Here is a 6,811-nt window from a genome sequence, read left to right as displayed (position 1 = left end):
GGGCTTTCGCTTTGGTGGCCTCAGAATCTCATCTCTGATTTTTGCAGATGATGTGGTTCTGTTGGCTTCATCGGGTGAGGGCCTCCAGCTCGCACTGGAGCGGTTCGCAGCCGAGTGTGAAGCAGCGGGAATGAGGATCAGCACCTCCAAATCTGAGGCCATGGTTCTCAGCCGGAAAAGGGTGGAGTGCCCACTCCGGGTCGGGGATGAGTTCCTGCCCCAAGTGGAGGAGTTCAAGTATCTCGGGGTCTTGTTCGCGAGTGATGGGAGAAGGGAGCCGGAGATCGACAGACGGATTGGGGCTGCAGCTGCAGTAATGCGGACGCTGCACCGGTCCGTCGTGGTGAAGAGGGAGCTGAGTGTAAAAGCGAAGCTCTCAATTTACCGGTCGATCTACGTCCCTACCCTCACCTATGGCCACGAGCTGTGGGTAGTGACCGAAAGAACGAGATCGCGGATACAAGCGGCAGAAATGAGCTTCCTCCGAAGGGTGGCTGGCCTCTCCCTTAGAGATAGGGTGAGAAGTTCGGCCATCCGGGAGGGGCTCAGAGTAGAGCAGCTGCTGCTCCACATCGAAAGGAGCCAGCTGAGGTGGTTCGGGCATCTGACAAGGATGCCCCCTGGGCGCCTCCTGGGTGAGGTGTTCCAGGCATGTCCCACCGGGAGGAGGCCCCGGGGCAGACCCAGGACACGCTGGAGAGATTATATCTCTCGGCTGGCCTGGGAACGCCTTGGTATTCCCCCGGATAAGCTGGAGGAGGTGGCTGGGGAGAGGGAGGTCTGGGCCTCTTTGCTTAGGCTGCTGCCCCCGCGACCCGGCCCCGGACAAAGCGGATGAAAATGGATGGATGGATGGATGGAATACAGTTGTGATGTGGTGGCACAAAGATTTGCACCATGGATCTGCAGCAAATGCGGTCTGTTTCTAGCACCTTCTTCAACCGGTGCCACTAAGAAACAAGGCAGCTCTGAAGGAGATCTTACCAGGTACCAACAAGATGAACATAAAAAAGTGGTTGCAAGGTGTAAGCTAGTTCTACCATGTGTCATGTCTCTTTAATGGATGCCTGTTTCAGCCACTGACCTTAAAAAGGTCAGTGGCTGAAGGAGTTAGAAAATATTTTAAGACCCAAAGCTGGCCACTTACTAAAGTTTCATCAGTTATCCAATGCTATGATTCACTCAACTTGAACAAGCTAAGTGTGCCCATGCGCTTAGATCTGCTGACAGTTTGTGAGCTGTTAATGTTTGGGTATTTTGCTCATAGACTACATGTACGAGTATTTAGAAGAGTTTATTTCTTTGTGTGGCTGAGCTTAATTATTTTTCTTTGGTTGTTTTTGGTATTTCCATGTTTATATGTACAGCTATTGTTAAGAGAGAGTTTTGAGTAGGCTTTTGAACTTTTGCTAAGACTTTTGACACTTGAAAGGATAATTTATTGGCACGTTAAAAATTATACAACATTGGAAAAATCTTCTAATTTGAAAAAAAAAAATATAAGCTTTCCCATATGGAAAAGAAATAGAAAAAAACTTTCTCACAAGACAGCTACAAACTTTATAAGATTTATATATATATTTTCCACATGGGTTAAGCCAATCAACTTTGGTCTCATCTACCGTACACTGTTGTTCAAACAAAAAGCTCAATTTTATTGTTTCACATTCAAATTGGACTTTACTGTGATATGATTATGACTAAAATACACCACTGGCCCAGCTTGTGTAATATTCAGAGCTCAGTAGCTGCAAAATTGCCTCAGTTTACTGGTACTGTATTCCCTCAGAATAGCTGGATGCGATTTGTGGTTTGGCCATGCAGCTGCTGCTACCATACCTTCACACCCCATTTGTTTTTCCATATTCTTATTTCCCGATTGTAGACTTTCATAATAGCTGCTTTGTGCTTATTTATCTAATGAGGTTTTGGAGCTGGTTAGCCACTGCTGACTCTCTACTATACTGAGCTTTGTGTATGCTGGTTGGGGTTACACAGGGATTCGGGAAGAGCTCTAGTCTTTATCAGAATATACTGTGGGATATCCAAGCTTCATTCAAGCATGTACACCATCATTTCTGAAATGCCACTTGTTGCTGTTCATTTTTCATGTTCTATAATGTTAGAATTTACAGCAATGACTAAAAGCAGCATGTGCAAATTAATACACAGACATTTACAAAATTTGCTGATAAGTCATTTTGTCAGTCAATATCATGAACTAATATAAAACTCACCTTTGTATTTTTTCTCCATTAATTTATTCCAATTATTTATGAAAAACAACATTTTTGTGGTTAGGTTTACCAAGCTATTGGCCTTACTTGCAAGAAGTTTCAATCCTGGTGATGGTTTCAAGATGGTACAGTGGAATTTGCTGCCTACATCTCTGAGATGAATATAGTGCTCTTGGCACTAATCTGGGACACAGGTAATGTGCTACTTCACATAAACTATATAAAATACTCATTCAGAAAATTCAAATGATTTCCTCCTTGTCCTTTTTATTGTTTGTGTTTGGGGACAATTACTTTAACAAAACAGGCAAAAAACAAAATCCCTAAACAATTAACTGGGATTAACACCTCAAATTAATTTATAATAAAAGTTAATGATGCTTGCAACCCTACCTTACATATAATGATGTGCAGAGGTAATGAGCACTCTGCTTCCTCTTTTACTTGATGGCACACTGTGCAAGCTCTGCTGCAACACTGGCAACATTTCTTCCTCTTGGTGGTGTGAATTAATGAAATCAGCAAGCCTGCCATTTATATGGTTTGTTACTCATGAATGGAGAGGCCACCCATAGCCACTGACCTACAACTCATTAGCTCTAATGGAGTCAGTTTAATGGACCCTTTCTGGGTTGACTGACAAGCAGCCTGTGGTGGCACACAACCCAGGCTGCAGACCAGGGACAATCTACCTCTTGCTTCATTCATATGGTAAAAGTCACACAGTCTCTCTAGTAACCTGATCCTCTTAGGCGCTCATTCAAAGAGGAAAGGAGGTGCAGGCGACTTTATCTGAAAGCCACCAATGGGCTTTGAATAACATGCTGCTGATTATGTTGCTGTGGTCATTCATGCAAAACTGCTCACCAGTTGAAGCTGCATTTGTGCAGACTTTTTACCCTCAGACTCAAAATTCACTAAAGTTGCAGTCATGGTAAAATTTTGAGCTTTAAGTGCATTAATAATTTAATTACCAGGATTTTACAATTGTTTTGTTTTATGTGTTAAGTTTCCTTTCCTCGACCACAGTGTGGCTGTAAAAAAGCTTAATAGGTAGTGGTACTGTGGACAACATTTAAAATCAAACTAAACTAACTCATAAAGGAAAACAGTAATTTCCCAATACTTTATTGCCATAGGAATATAGATTGTGGTTGTCACCATTATTTAATTGTTCTTGAAAAATAATTGATTTCTGTGCATTTTTTCCCCACACTGCATCAAATTAAAGTTGATTACGTCAATTAAGCATCATGAGGTGGAGGGTGGTTCCCTATTTTTTTTAATTTTTTTTTTTTTGCTGGGAGTTGGCAACCCTATTAGTTAGGTTGCTTAGTCTTTAAAATACCAGAATAGGGAGGATGGAGTAGGTTTAAGTTTATTAGATTGATCAGTATTGCTGAACTATGAAATATTTTGGGTGCAGTGTATTTTTTGCATACAGGTATAACAGAATAGCTTTAGTGTTTTTTTGTTTTTTTTAACTTGAGTATGAACTTATACAAAAAGCAGCACGATATTAAAAAACAGTTTTATTGATTAAAAAACATACTATTTCGGATTCATATCGGTATCGGCAGATATCCAAATTTATGATATCTGTATCAGACATTAAAAAGTGGTATCGTGCCATCTCTATTGTGAATATTACCAGATTATTATATTTCCAAATTTCCTGCTAAGCAAAACAGATAAAAAGAAGTCAGTTTTAGTTTGGATGTATCCATAAATAGATGTAGCTTTAATCATGAGTTTTGACATCTCAGTATATAAAGATTTAGTTTCATGACCATTACAATATGGTCCAGGTTTTTCTATGGCTAGCAAGCTTTATAGATCACTCTCACTAAATGATGCTCATTTTGTTCTGGAAGCAGGCCTAAAATAAGATGGAAATTTCTACGTTTCAAAAAGAGAAACAAGAGCTAACCCTAGTAGCTGTCCACTAGGGAAGGAGTTAAACTCTGAACCTCCATTTTATGCACCTGTCAGTGCAACAACATGATTAGATTGTATAATTTCCAGTTCGGCTGTTGATTGGAAGCACGGACAGGACAACAGCCATCCAGTTTCCATGTAGATGTCTGCTAATTTTTGGAGTATCATCCCCTATAGTGTCAATGGAAGCACCCATTAAATTTTTAGCCCTGGTGGAGGACTGTACTCTTCTAGTTTTCACATTGTCAGATTTTATTTTCTCTTTGAACAGTTCTGATTAAAACTTTACAGCTTTGTACATGGATTTTTGTGCTGTCAAAGGTCCGACTGGACTGTGGAAGCGAAAAGCAAGTATTTATGAATAAATTCTAAAACCCTTAAGATATTTTTGCTCAGTTGTCACCATGCCAATATATGGCGCAACATTAGATTTTTGTAGCTGACAAAACATTTAATTCCCTGTATTACCCGTTTCTTTTTTTTCTGAGTCACTCATACTTAATTGATGGATACGAATCCCTTCATTAACCACATATGTTGCTCTGCTGTGGTGTTTTCATGGATACGCTAGGAGAGGCAGGAAGATGCAGCAATGACCATGTCTAAACATCTCTTAACTTGTGCAGTGCTTTCACTCAGGGGTAAATGGGGCATATTTTGTTTCTATGGTTACTGTAGAGTATTTTCCTTCCTACGGCTATTTTGTACGATTCACAGCATGTAGGTACACTTGAAGAAGTTACATTAAAGGCCAAAAAGACACAGGATCTTCTCTGCCGTTACAAAGTTATACTTTTATTTTACATTTTATGGCAAAGTTTTGATGTAGCTATATTCTCACTAACTATACAATAAAGAAGGGCTAAAAACACACATTCAGATTTGATAAGAATAAAAATATCCTATGACTGTGTTCCTGCAGTGTAAATATGAATGATAGTTCAGTTCTTGGATTCTCATTGATACTCCCTTTGGAGAAATGGTTGTTCACTATGAATACAGATCTTGCATCAGGCCACCTGCTGTGTATTTAAATTGGAGTCTTTTTGTCAACGAAGCAGCACACCCACACAGGAGCAACAGCTGCAGATGATAATTGGGAATATAGATAGTAAAAGTAGCTGCTGAAAGAATGATATTAGTGAGTGAAAGATTTTCAGCAGACTGCAGCTTTGGTTGGGTAACATCAAGAAATCTCAGCTGAGATCTGTTTTGGAAATCTGGAGTAAACAAAATTTCCGCCCTTGAAATCATGATGAAATAACTCCTTTACACCAGAGCTTCAAACTAACTTTGCATTAGCATAGAATGAGTTTGGATACTTTCCATTGTTTATTTTCCTCAATCAAAATGAGTAAAGAGTGGGCTAGGGGGTGTAAACAGTAACATTTCAAATGTTGACTTTTAAGACTACCAGCAGTATAATTAAAAAGCAGTGTAATGTACAGTACACATCTATCTATCTATCTATCTATCTATCTATCTATCTATCTATCTATCTATCTATCTATCTATCTATCTATCTATCTCCATTGATTATGCAAAGGTTCTGGCCACATGCACACATTTGATTATTGCAATATTCAAATATACACGTGATGACAATATTCAAAAGGATGTTGTGAATGAATGGTTTTTCCATTAGTGCAAACCTGTCTCAGCTTGTGCACAAGTGAAACATCTTAATTTTTTTTTTTTTTGGCAACTGCTCAAAGGAATCATGTTAAGAAAGATAATGGCATGCAATTGAAGGCTTTGATTTCCACGTTCTCTTGACTGCTGTCCTGTTGCATCTAGTTGAGGCGATTTTCTGTTTTACTGTTATCAGGCAACTATGTGCGAAACCATTTCAAACGCAGCATGACCTTTGTTTTGAGAAACGGGGCTTGCAGTCGGCTGTGATTTAAGGCAGATGTGTGGAAGTCTCCTTGGCGCTGGAACTCAAAAGACCACATCAGGTCCAAACTGAGACTGAAATGTGTCGTGCCAAAGAGCAGATCAGAGAGGGTCGGTCTATCAGCAAAAGTTAAAGAGTGGATTCAGTCTCTTGCTCCAAAGCTTTTAGTGATGGAACAGACTGAAACTTTAGAGTTATCGCTGAGAATACACACACTGCAACATCTGGATGACTATAGCAGCCTATTGTTTATGTTCGTGTGATAAGATACACAATCTGCTCAAATTATAATGCAGCTTTGTGATTTAGTATTTACAAGCTAAGCAGTTAGCAAAAGAGGTCTTGACTTGGACCATACTTCCTTTGTGACCTCTCGGATTAAACAGCAGACCTAACATCTACACACAGACACACAACATAATCTGTTGAAGTTCGTGACATCAAAGATAAGTGAAAACAGCTACAGAAAGAATGCATCATAAAGTCGTACTGCATCTTTCTTTATATTTCCCAAACCCAAGACATGAAATATAATCAGGGACTACAACAGAAACAACCACATGAGAGTGGTAAATGGTGGATTTAACAAGGACAGTTTCATTACTCACTGATGGTTGTGTTTGGTCTCAGTGCACTGAGGAAACACAGCTGACCCCAGTCTCTATACACAGTGTAACTAAACACAAGAGACTGAAGGAAGGCACAGGCTCTGCTCAAGTACTCCAAAAAACTTAGCAAG

This window comes from Diplotaxodon limnothrissa, linkage group LG5, assembly GCF_057381915.1.
Source record: "Diplotaxodon limnothrissa isolate DT_005_m linkage group LG5, D_limnothrissa_male_GT1.1, whole genome shotgun sequence".
In the NCBI taxonomy this organism is placed as follows: domain Eukaryota; kingdom Metazoa; phylum Chordata; class Actinopteri; order Cichliformes; family Cichlidae; genus Diplotaxodon; species Diplotaxodon limnothrissa.
Note: the sequence above shows the minus strand (reverse complement) of the source record.